The following is a 12,931-nucleotide window of genomic DNA, read 5'->3' on the forward strand; positions in this document are numbered from 1 at the left end:
TGCCCGTTCCTCCAACCCCTTCCAACAGTCATAACAGTCTGATCACTAAAAACGTTTAACTCCTAACCCTTATTCACTTGTTCAGAACCCTTATTTTATCATCCTTGCTTTAATATTCCTTTATCTCTTATTTGTCCTGTTTGTCCTAATTAGATTGTAAGCTCTGTCGAGCAGGGACTGTCTCTTCATGTTAAGCTCTGTCGAGCAGGGACTGTCTCTTCCTGTTCAAGTGTACAGCGCTGCGTACGTCTAGTAGCGCTTTAGAAATGATAAGTAGTAGTAGTGTAGGAATGGACAAGTGAACACTGGACACAGCCTGCAGCCATCACTAGACTAGCAGGACGACCTCAAGCTCTGTGCAGACTACTTATAGACTTTGCTCTGTGCATACAACTTATGGACTTTGCCTTCTTTGGGGCATACTCTATACTTGAATGTTTACTGAACACTTGCATCTTCTTGTATTGTGCCTTAACCACAAACTGTCAGCTCCTGCTAGCTAGATAGATAACTGTCTGAGACAGGATGCAGGTGCATTAGATAAACAGCTTGTAACATTTAGTTGCCAAGGCTTGCACACAGAATTCAGCCTGCACGTAGACGCCACATGAATAGATAGCCTGTGAGGGTGTTGCCACCCCCATCCTGCGTCTCTGAGCCTAACGAGTCTTATCTCCTCTGTGAAAGAAGCATTGTATGATTATGTGTGTGTGTGTGTGCAAAACAGGATGATAAGTTTCGTTTTCTTTGCCTGTATTATTTCAGTATTATGACGTGTATATGTACTGTGAGAACTACAAGAACTACAAATGTTTACTGCGCATGTCATACTGTGACGTATAAGGGGCCTAATGCGCAGGCCCAGCAGGGAGGTATAAATGTGAGTGTCAGGTGATTTCTGACACACAGTATCCTGAGACTGAACTCAGTACTGTTCATTGCTAGCAATAAAGCTGCCTTGTTTTCGGAACCATTTGCCTCTTGTCTCCTGATTTACTTAGCCGAAGATTCTGTTACATTTTCTGGCGAGCTAGCCAGGAGTATATAGAGGGAAACGGATTACATTCTTTCCCCTCCCCCGCCGCGGTCGGGTAATCTGCCCCCCTCCAAGGAGGTGGTAAGTGGCCACCGCTGATTTCAGCGTCCATCTCCCGAAGGAGGGCTGATAGACGCCGGCTGACTGGCGGTGAGGCCGTGTGGTTCCAGCAAGGCACCTTTTCTTTTTTTTTGCCTCGAACTCCGGAGAGAAGCGCGCCAACAGGCCACGTCCGAAGACGGCGGACAGGTAAGTATACTCTGGGTAGTGACCGGCCCGGTAAAGGGTCGAAGAAGAGGCTTGATCACCCTCTTGGCCAGTGGCTAATACGGACTAGGTCCCGAAACCCACTAGGCTCTGCGAAGAAACCGAACAGGAGGGTTTCTTGTGGCGTATGAAAGTTGAGTGAGTGGGCCTGCAGTTTTGGATCGGGCGACCGCATTCTGGTCAGGCCGGCTGTTGACCCTTTTGTGTCCGGTGGAACGAGACCCCTTACTCCTCCACCACCCCTTTCCCCCTTTGTCTGTCTCCTATCCTTTGGCACTCAGGTTAGGATGGCGGGGGTGGGTCTACTCCGTTAGACTTAATGATGGAACACTTTAGCAAAGTGTTCGACCAGGAACAATGCAGTAAAGCTGGGATGATAGAGCGATGTCTATTTATGTGGCCCAGGTTAGGGAGATTTGTCGATTGGCCACCGGAAGGGTCATTCTAATATGAAAAAGTGGTGGCAGTCATGAATGTGGTTATAGTTGAGGGAAATCCAGGCTGTCCCGAGGATATCCCATATGTGGAAGGGTGGCTTGATGTAGTCTGGAACCCGCCGGTCTGGGCCCAGCACAAGGTGGAAAAGGCCGCCCTTATGGTGATAAGTCAAAGGAAGGGTCGCAAGACCAAGTTGAAAGCCCATACCATGCCCAATATTCTCAACTACCCGGCAACTGTTGCCGTTGCGAAGGCCGTAGGGAACACCCCCATCACTGAAGCAGCCACGCCCCGTACTACCACCACGGAGGCCACACCCCATACTACCAGTACTACCAGTACCCTCCCGAGACCAAGACCTCTGAAAGAAATCCGAGGGAAAGTTCAGGGCCCCCAGAATCCCGAAAAGGTTCCTCCGACGGCCCCTATACTCAGTACGGTAGAGGCCTACGAGGAGGAGGCAGCACCCCCCCCCCCCCCCACAGTCCCATATATCCCAACCTCGCGAACTTGACAGAGGGCCAGAATAACGCCGAGGCCTCCGGCCCAGAGTCGGACGTGGAAGAAACTTCCCGAGCAAGTACTCCCAAATCAACGGGCCCCGGAACCTCCAGGAAGAGCCAGAGGGTTACTAAACCGATAACCCGATTTCCCCAGTCGAGTCCGATAAGTACCCTTCCTCCAAGTCAGCGGGCGGATGTCGCCGACCTGTTTCCGATCCGACAATCAACAACATACACTCCGACCCCGGGAGGCCAGGCCATCGAGTCAACAGTCTATAGTCACGTCCCATTCTCTAGTGCCGACTTGTATAACTGGAAGGTGCATGGGCCTTCCTACGACCAAAAACCCGAACAACTTGTAGAACTGGTGGAGGGCATAATATACAGCTACAACCCAACCTGGGGTGATCTCCGGCAGTTGAGTGCCCACATCCTGACTACTGAGGAACACCGCCTGCTACAACAGAATATGGAGGAAGCGGTCCGGAGGGCCCACCCGGACGAAGCGCAGATAGAAGACCGCTTAAGAAGGGAGGTGCCCACCGCATATCCTGATTGGGACTATCGGACGGAGGATGGTCAAACCCGCACCCATCAATACAGCAGGCCTATCTGGCGGCCCTGAAAAAAGGCAAACAGAAAATTACTAATATGGGAAAAATTCACAACGTTGTTCAACAAAAGCATGAGAGCCCAGGGGATTTCCTTGAACGCCTGATGGAAGCGTTTAGGAGACACAGCCCAATAAATCCCGAAGATCCAAAAAATGTCCCCACAGTGGTCATGAGCTTTGTCAGCCAGTCAGCACCGGACATAAGAAAGAAACTCCAGAAGACTGAAGGATTTGAGGGGATGAGTATAAGCCAACTGAAGACCATAGCCGATCGCGTGTTCGGATACCGCGATCAGGAAGAGAAATCCGAGGCTCGGAAAGAGGCAAGCAGACGGATGCGTGAGAATGCAGATGTACTGGCCGCGGTGTTGGAAGAGCGCCTGGGATCAAGACCGCGCGGCAGAGGAAGGGGCCGAAGGGGTAGAGGAACGCGGTCCCCCATAGGACGGAACCAGTGTGCCAACTGCCGACAAGAAGGGCACTGGTGGGCGGACTGCCCGGAGAAGCCACGAGACCAGAATCGAGAGGGGGCGGACGACGACCGCCCACGAGGCCCCAGGCAAGGACAGCGAGGCCGAGGCCGGGGACACATTGAACAACAGGAATGGCAAATGGCCCTTGACGCGGCCCGGGGCTATCCCGCATGAAGTGACCGGGAGGGCAGAGTCCCCACTGACCCTCTGGTGGAAATCCGAGTGGGGACACAACTAATGAAGGCCCTATTAGACACAGGGGCCCAACGATCTGTCATCACCACTGCCATAGCCCCTCCCACGAAAGAAACCATACCGATTGTGGGAGCCTCTGGAAAGTCCCTCACTGCCCCGCTCCTCAAGGAATGCCATGTCCAAATCGGAGGGACGATGGTGTCTCATCAGTTCATACATATCCCCGAATGTCCAGTCCCCCTGATTGGCCGGGACCTACTGTGCAAGCTCCAAGCCACCTTACGATTCAAGGCTACGGGAGAAGTAGAAGCCCAGTTTGAAGACCGGCCAGTAACACTTATCTGCCCTGTACAAGAAGAATGGAGACTGCACACCCCCTTATTCGCAGGCCCCGACGACTGCCGCTATTGCCAGGATACCCCTTTCGCACGGCAGAGAAGAACCCTCATGGCTGGGGTGCCCGGCGTGTGGGCAGAAGTGAACCCCGGCGGACTTGCTGTCAACACCATCCCCATCTGGGTCGAACTCAAACCTAATGCCCAGATTGTCAACCAAGGACAGTACCACATCCCCTATGCAGCCCGACACAGTATGCAAACGCATCTACAGAAACTCCTTCAACAAGGGGTCTTCAAACCGGCCAGATCTGCTTGGAACACCCCACTGCTGCCCGTTAAGAAGCCAGGAACATCAGAGTACAGACCCATCCAGGACCTGAGGAAGGTCAACAACCAGGTGGCTGACATAGTTGCCCTCGTACCTAACCCTTACTCCATTCTAGCCCAAGTGCCAGCCCAAACCAAGTGGTATAGTGTCATTGATCTGAAGGATGCTTTCTTCTTCATCCCTCTTGCTGCTGATAGCCAGCAGTTGTTTGCCTTCACGTGGGAAGACTTACAGACTGGGAGTAAGCAGCAATTCACATGGACCCGGCTCCCCCAGGGATTCAAGAATTCACCTACCCTCTTCGGTGACCAACTTGCCCAAGACTTGAAGATCTACCAGGACGAGTATGGGCCTGTCGTCCAGTACGTGGACGACCTGTTGGTAGCCCGGGAAACATACACGGATTGTGCAGAAGCTACCCTTTACCTCTTGAAAACCTTGGAAACTCAAGGGTACAGAGCCAGCCGAAAAAAGGCCCAGATATGTGAGATTGAAGTCGAGTATCTGGGATTTCGCCTCCGAGAAGGAACTCGAAGGCTCGGTACACCCCGTACCCAAGCTATTCGCAACCAACCCATTCCTGCCAATAAGAAAGAACTGCGTGCGCTACTAGGAGCAGCTGGATACTGCCGGATCTGGATCATTAACTTCGCTGTTTTGACCCAGGACCTGTACACCAAGCTGAAGGGATCTGAACTCGAGGGCCAGACCCTCCAGTGGGAGAAACACGAACTGAAGGCTCTCCAGGACCTCAAAGAGGCCTTCGTGGCCCCACCAGCGCTCGGATTGCCAGATGTGACCAAACCGTTCCACTTGTTCGTCGACGAGAAGAAGGGATTGGCACTTGAGGTCCTCACCCAAATGGTTGGCACCTGGCAACGACCTGTAGCATACCTTTCCAAGGGCATGGACAACGTGGCAAGAGGTTGGCCGGGGTGTCTTCGAAGCATTGCGGCTGCATGCCTGTTGATACACGAGGCCAACAAACTCACCTTCGGCCAGACGCTCCTTGTGACTACGCCCCATACCATCCGCGGCCTGCTCGAGAGTCATGGGCCCCGATGGATGACTAACTCCCGACTAGTCAAGTACCAAGCCCTCCTGTGCGAGAACCCGGAGATGCAAATTCAGGACACCACCAACCTAAACCCTGCTACCCTTCTCCCGGCCCCGGAACCACCATTCCATGACTGTGAAGAGGTAATGGCCACTGTACATTCTAGCAGACCTGACCTCAAAGATCAGCCCTGGCAGGGGGGAATCACCTTGTTCACGGACGGAAGTAGTCAAGTGATCGAATGAATCCGGAAAGCTGACTATGCCGTCGTATCTGAGGATCACGTGATCGAGGCTATGGCCCTGCCACCCGGAACATCAGCCCAGAAAGCCGAATTGATCGCCCTCATTAGGGCTCTCCTCTGGGCAGAGGGAAAAATTGTGAATATTTACACTGACTCCAAGTATGCCTTCCTTACCCTCCAGGTACACGGTGCCTTGTACAAAGAAAGAGGCTTCTTAACAGCTGAAGGGAAGGGGCTCGCAAATGCCACTGAGATCTGCAAACTACTCGAGGCTGTGTGGAAACCAAAGAAAGTAGCTGTGATACATTGCAGGGCTCACACAGGCCGGACGGACCCCATTGCCCGGGGAAACCAGCGGGCAGATGATGCAGCAAAAAGGGCAAGTCAGCTCCCTCATTCCTCTGACCCCGTGCTTTTCGTCCATCTTCCCACAGAGGCCCCCATCTATGCCCCACAAGAAACAGAGTGGGCCCGGCAAGAGGGCCTGGAATCGAGTAATGGATGGTGGATACTACAGGATGGCCGAATATGGATATCCGAAGCCCTGGCCTGGACGGTGATCAGGGAAGCCCACAACCGCACCCACCTGGACAGAGACGCCTTGGGACGCCTGCTCGAGAAGACCTACTATGTCAACAAACTATCCCTCTGGACCAAGAATGCTTCCAGCCAATGCACAACTTGTGCCCGGAACAACCCACGGACAGGACCAGGTCCTGCTCCTGGTCACATCCTCCGGGGCACCAGTCCATTTCACGTCTGCCAGATTGACTTCACGCACATGCCCCCAGTACTGTTCATTGCTAGCAATAAAGCTGCCTTGTTTTCGGAACCATTTGCCTCTTGTCTCCTGATTTACTTAGCCGAAGATTCTGTTACAGTAGTAGTAGTAGTAGGTTTTCCTAGTTCCAGTTGGATTCCAAATCTGCTTTGTTTCCAGAAAAAATGGATTAGAAACATGAAGAGAAGCACAGGAAAGGGAAAACCCGATACAAGCTAGTACTGGTGGCATATAGGCATCTGCCTTCAAAGCAGTGATTAGCACAATGGCTTAAGTCCTTTTTTCCTGCCTAAGTGTGTTTTCTTAAACATCTGGCCGGCAACGCTAGCTTTCAGTGGAGGGTTTTCCTTCACGGTAGGAATATTTCGCTCTCTCTGCAGTAACGTTCTTTCTCTACGTTTTCTCACATCTGTCATAGGGCTGATGACATTAATCCTAAACAAAATGCTCGCACAAACTGAAAAAGGAGAGTCTCTCTTTATGACACACTCAAGGGTTAGCAAGCTCATTAAAGGGCAATTGAAATGTGACAATCTGTATTGTGGAAGGCCCTACTAGAGCTTTCACCAGCACATACTTGCTGCAAGCTTGTTGAAAGTAACAAAACAAGGCTCAGTAAAGACAGCAGATGGTGCTGTTCCTCCGGCTACAGGCCACTTTAACTGTAGCATACAGAAAACTCCATGGGCTGGCTGTGATCGTATAGTGGTTAGTACTCTGCGTTGTGGCCGCAGTAACCTTGGTTCGACTCTGAGTCACAGCAGGTAGCAACTTTTGGCCCTGCAGTTAGAATAGGAGGAGGTTTTCCTAGTTCCAGTTGGATTCCAAATCTGCTTTGTTTCCAGAAAAATGGATTCGAAACATGAAGAGAAGCACAGGAAAGGGAAAACCAGATACAAGCTAGTACTGGTGGCACATAGGCATTTGCCTTCAAAGTAGTGTTGAGCACAATGGTTTAAGTCCTTGGTTTCCTGCCTATGTGTGTTTTCTTAAACATCTGGCCAGCAGCGCTTGCTTTCAGGGGAGGGTTTTCCTTCACGGTAGGAATATTTCGCTCTCTGTGCAGTAAAGTTCTTTCTTTACATTTTTTCACATCTATCATAGGGCTGATGACATTAATCCTAAACAAAATGCTCGCACACACTGGAAAAGGAGAGTCTCTCTTTATGACACACTCAAGGGTTAGCAAGCTCATTAAAGGGCAATTGAAGTGTGACAATCTATATTGTGGAAGGCCCTACTAGAGCTTTCACCAGCACATGCTTGCTGCAAGCTTGTTGAAAGTAACAAAACAAGGCTCGGTAAAGACAGCAGATGGTGCTGTTCCTCTGGCTACAGGCCACTTTAACTGTAGCATACAGAAAGCACCATGGGCAAGGTGGCTGGCTGTGATCGTATAGTGCTTAGTACTCTGCGTTGTGGCTGCATCAACCTCGGTTTGACTCCAAGTCACAGCAGGTAGCAACTTTTGGCCCTGCAGATAGAATAGGAGGAGGTTTTCCTAGTTCCCTTTGGATTCCAAATCTGCTTTGTTTCCAGAAAAAATGGATTAGAAACATGAAGAGAAGCACAGGAAAGGGAAAGCAAGATACAAGCTAGTACTGGTGGCATATAGGCATCTGCCTTCAAAGTAGTGTTGAGCACAATGGCTTAAGTCCTTGTTTTCCTGCCTAAGTGTGTTTTCTTAAACATCTGGCCGGCAGCGCTAGCTTTCAGGGGAGGGTTTTCCTTCACGGTAGGAATATTTCGCTCTCTGTGCAGTAAAGTTCTTTCTCTACATTTTCTCACATCTGTCATAGGGCTGATGACATTAATCCTAAACAAAATGCTCGCAGAAACTGAAAAAGGAGAGTCTCTCTTTATGACACACTCAGAGGATTAGCAAGCTCATTAAAGGGCAATTGAAGTGTGACAATCTGTATTGTGGAAGGCCCTACTAGAGCTTTCACCAGCACATGCTTGCTACAAGAATGCTGAAAAATGGATTAGAAACATGAAGAGAAGCACAGGAAAGGGAAAGCAAGATACAAGCTAGTACTGGTGGCATATAGGCATCTGCCTTCAAAGTAGTGTTGAGCACAATGGTTTAAGTCCTTGGTTTCCTGCCTATGTGTGTTTTCTTAAACATCTGGCCAGCAGCGCTTGCTTTCAGGGGAGGGTTTTCCTTCACGGTAGGAATATTTCGCTCTCTGTGCAGTAAAGTTCTTTCTTTACATTTTTTCACATCTATCATAGGGCTGATGACATTAATCCTAAACAAAATGCTCGCACACACTGGAAAAGGAGAGTCTCTCTTTATGACACACTCAAGGGTTAGCAAGCTCATTAAAGGGCAATTGAAGTGTGACAATCTATATTGTGGAAGGCCCTACTAGAGCTTTCACCAGCACATGCTTGCTGCAAGCTTGTTGAAAGTAACAAAACAAGGCTCGGTAAAGACAGCAGATGGTGCTGTTCCTCTGGCTACAGGCCACTTTAACTGTAGCATACAGAAAGCACCATGGGCAAGGTGGCTGGCTGTGATCGTATAGTGCTTAGTACTCTGTGTTGTGGCTGCAGCAACCTCGGTTTGACTCCAAGTCACAGCAGGTAGCAACTTTTGGCCCTGCAGATAGAATAGGAGGAGGTTTTCCTAGTTCCGGTTGGATTCAAAATCTGCTTTGTTTCCAGAAAAAATGGATTAGAAACATGAAGAGAAGCACAGGAAAGGGAAAGCAAGATACAAGCTAGTACTGGTGGCATATAGGCATCTGCCTTCAAAGTAGTGTTGAGCACAATGGCTTAAGTCCTTGTTTTCCTGCCTAAGTGTGTTTTCTTAAACATCTGGCCGGCAGCGCTAGCTTTCAGGGGAGGGTTTTCCTTCACGGTAGGAATATTTCACTCTCTGTGCAGTAAAGTTCTTTCTCTACATTTTCTCACATCTGTCATAGGGCTGATGACATTAATCCTAAACAAAATGCTCGCAGAAACTGAAAAAGGAGAGTCTCTCTTTATGACACACTCAGAGGATTAGCAAGCTCATTAAAGGGCAATTAAGTGTGACAATCTGTATTGTGGAAGGCCCTACTAGAGCTTTCACCAGCACATGCTTGCTACAAGAATGCTGAAAAATGGATTAGAAACATGAAGAGAAGCACAGGAAAGGGAAAGCAAGATACAAGCTTGTAGTGGTTGCATATAGGCATCTGCCTTCAAAGCATTGATAAGCACAATGGCTTAGGTCCTTGTTTTCCTGCCTAAGTGTGTTTTCTTAAACATCTGACCGGTTGCGCTAGCTTTCAGGGGAGGGTCTTCCTTCACGGTAGGAATATTTCGCTCTCTGTGCAGTAAATTTCTTTCTCTACATTTTTTTACATCTATCAAAGGGCTGATGACATTAATCCTAAACAAAAAGCACCATTGGCTGGCTGTGATCGTATAGTGGTTAGTACTCTGCAAAGAAACAAAACAAGGCTCAGTAAAGACAGCAGATGGTGCTGTTCCTCTGGCTACAGGCCACTTTAACTGTAGCATACAGAAAGCACCACGGGCAAGCTGTAAGGTGGCTGGCTGTGATCGTATAGTGGTTAGTACTCTGCACTGTGGCTGCAGCAACCTCGGTTCACCTCCGAGTCACAGCAGGTAGCAAATTTTGGCCCTGCAGATAGAATATGAGGAGGCTTTCCTAGTTCCGGTTGGATTCCAAATCTGCTTTGTTTGCAGAAAAATGGATTAGAACCGTGAAGAGAAGCACAGGAAAGGGAAAGCGAGATACAAGCTAGTACTGGTGGCATATAGGCATCCTTGGAGCAGTTTTTAGTGGGTGCAGTGCACTTGAGGCAGGCGGACCCAGGCCCATCCCCCCTTTCCTGTTATACTTGTGCTGGTAATTGTTGAGCCCACCAAACCCCCCCCCAAAACCCACTGTACCCACATGTAGGTGCCCTCTTCACTCCTTAGGGCTATGGTAGTGATGTAGTGTTGTGGAGGAGTGGGCTTTGGGGGGCCCAGCACTGAAGGTAAGGGAGCTATGGAGCTGGGAGTAATTTGTGAAGTCCACTGCAGTGTCCCCTAGGGTGCCCTGGCATGTGAGGGGGCTAGTGCACTATGAATGCTGGCTCCACCCACAACCAAATAGCTTGGATTTGGTCGTTTTTGAGATGGGCGTCCTCGGTTTCCATTATCGCTGAAAAGCGGGAACGACCATCTCAAAAAGGACCTAAGGTCGACCTTAATGTGGAGATTTGGGCGTCCCCGACCTTATTATTGGAACGAAAGATGGACGCCAATCATGTTTCAATAATACGGATTGCCCCGCCCCTTTACAATTTGTAAGTATGTAGCTCATCTTCAATATCTCTCTGTTCTCAAGTCCTGATGTACAATCCATGCATGATTTAAGTTTACAGTTTATCTCAGTAATCTCCAGTTTAAGAGCCACTAGACTTGAAAAGTAATCTGGAATTATTTTTTTGATTGCTCTTAACTCCGCAATATTAGGTTCAATAAACTCTTGGTGTTCTCTTGCATGAACCATATTGAGAGGAATCCGGCAGTCTTGTTTTATATGCTTATTACTCGATCCTGTTGTGTAAGATGCTTCCAATTTTATTATCTCTGTTGTTGGGCGTGTCTATCACGTTGGAACTAGTAATTATTTTGAGCTTTGTGGTAAAATTAAAAGTAGAAATTAGTGTTCAAAAATTGCAGATTGGAGGAGCAACAATCCTAAGCAGCCATCCTCCAGCGAGCCTGGCTCCACCCCCTATGAACTTTTTTTTAAAATCTAAATTGGTCATAGAGTCAAATCTAGTTTTCATGCACTTCATCTTATTCATTCAGTCGGTGCTATTTTGATGAATCCATGTTCAGCACTCTCCTGTATGCTCTAGTTGCATTCACACAAGACTACTGTAATGTTGTCTACTCTGGCATCTCTTCTGTTCTATAACGACTCCAATCGGTCCAAAATACCTCTATCATCTCTTGGTCACTTTGACTGACTTATACCTCTTTTTCTTTGCCATCACTGACTCCCCATTATCCAGTGGATTAAATTTAAGGTTTGAATCATAGCACACAAGGCACTCCACACTGGGCAGCCCCCCCCCCTATCTTGCCTCTTTGATTTCCCCCATGTCCCTGCTCTACTACTACTACTACTATTTAGCATTTCTATAGCGCTACAAGGCGTACGCAGCGCTGCACAAACATAGAAGAAAGACAGTCCCTGCTCAAAGAGCTTACAATCTAATAGGCAAAAAATAAAGTAAGCAAATCAAATCAATTAATGTGTACAGGAAGGAGGAGAGGAGAGTAGGTGGAGGCGAGTGGTTACAAGTGGTTATGAGTCAAAAGCAATGTTAAAGAGGTGGGCTTTCAGTCTAGATTTAAAGGTGGCCAAGGATGGGGCAAGATGTAGGGGCTCAGGAAGTTTATTCCAGGCGTAGGGTGCAGCGAGACAGAAGGCGCGAAGTCTGGAGTTGGCAGTAGTGGAGAAGGGAACAGATAAGAAGGATTTATCCATGGAGCGGAGTGCACGGGAAGGGGTGTAGGGAAGGACGAGTGTGGAGAGATACTGGGGAGCAGCAGAGTGAGTACATTTATAGGTTAGTAGAAGAAGTTTGAACAGGATGCGAAAACGGATAGGGAGCCGGTGAAGCGACTTGAGGAGAGGGGTAGTATGAGTAAAGCGACCCTGGTGGAAGACAAGACGGGCAGCAGAGTTTTGAACCGATTGGAGAGGGGAGAGGTGACTAAGTGGGAGGCCAGCAAGAAGCAGATTGCAGTAGTCTAAACAAGAGGTGACAAGGGTGTGGATAAGGGTTTTGGTAGAGTGCTCGGAAAGAAAGGGGCGGATTTTACGGATGTCGTAAAGAAAGAAACGACAGGTCTTGGCGATCTGCTGGATATGAGCAGAGAAGGAGAGAGAAGAGTCAAAGATGACCCCAAGGTTTCCAGCTAAGGAGACAGGGAGAATGAGAGAGCCATCAACAGAAATAGAAAACAGGGGGGGGGGGGGGAGTGGGGAGGTGGGTTTGGGGGGAAAAATGAGAAGCTCGGTTTTGGTCATATTTAATTTCAGGTGGCGTTGAGACATCCAGACAGCAATGTCAGACAAGCACGCTGAAACTTGGTTTGGATGCAAGGTGAGATATCAGGGGTAGAAAGGTAGATTTGGGAGTCATCAGCATAGAGATGGTAGGAAAAGCCATGGGATGAGATTAATGAACCAAGGGAAGAAGTGTAGATAGAAAAGAGGAGGGACCAAGAACAGAACCCTGAGGTACGCCGACAGGCAGAGGGATAGAAGTAGAAGAGGATCCACCAGAGTGAACACTGAAGGTGCGGAGGGAGAGGTAGGAAGAGAACCAGGAAAGGACAGAGCCCTGGAATCCAAGTGAGGACAGGGTATCGAGGAGTATGCTGTGATCGACAGTGTCAAAAGCAGCGGAAAGATCAAGAAGAATGAGGATGGAATAGAGACCTCTGGATTTAGCCAGTAATAGGTCATTGGAGACTTTAGTAAGCGCAGTTTCGGTTGAGTGGAGAGGGTGAAAACCAGATTATAGTGGGTCAAGAATAGCATGTGAGGAGAGAAAATCAAGGCAGCGGTGGTGAACAGCACGCTCAAGTAATTTGGAGAGAAAAGGGAGGAGGGAGATGGGTCGGTAATTAG

At 49.0% G+C, this 12,931-nt stretch overlaps 1 non-coding gene across 1 annotated transcript; it reads left to right on the top strand.

Moving 5' to 3' along the window:
• The first annotated feature begins 6,964 nt into the window (after positions 1-6,964).
• On the top strand, positions 6,965-7,036 carry TRNAH-GUG. Its single transcript has one exon. It is a non-coding gene; the product is annotated as a tRNA-His (tRNA).
• The last annotated feature ends 5,895 nt before the right edge of the window (positions 7,037-12,931 follow it).

The sequence above is a fragment of the Microcaecilia unicolor genome, unplaced genomic scaffold (assembly GCF_901765095.1).
Source record: "Microcaecilia unicolor unplaced genomic scaffold, aMicUni1.1, whole genome shotgun sequence".
In the NCBI taxonomy this organism is placed as follows: domain Eukaryota; kingdom Metazoa; phylum Chordata; class Amphibia; order Gymnophiona; family Siphonopidae; genus Microcaecilia; species Microcaecilia unicolor.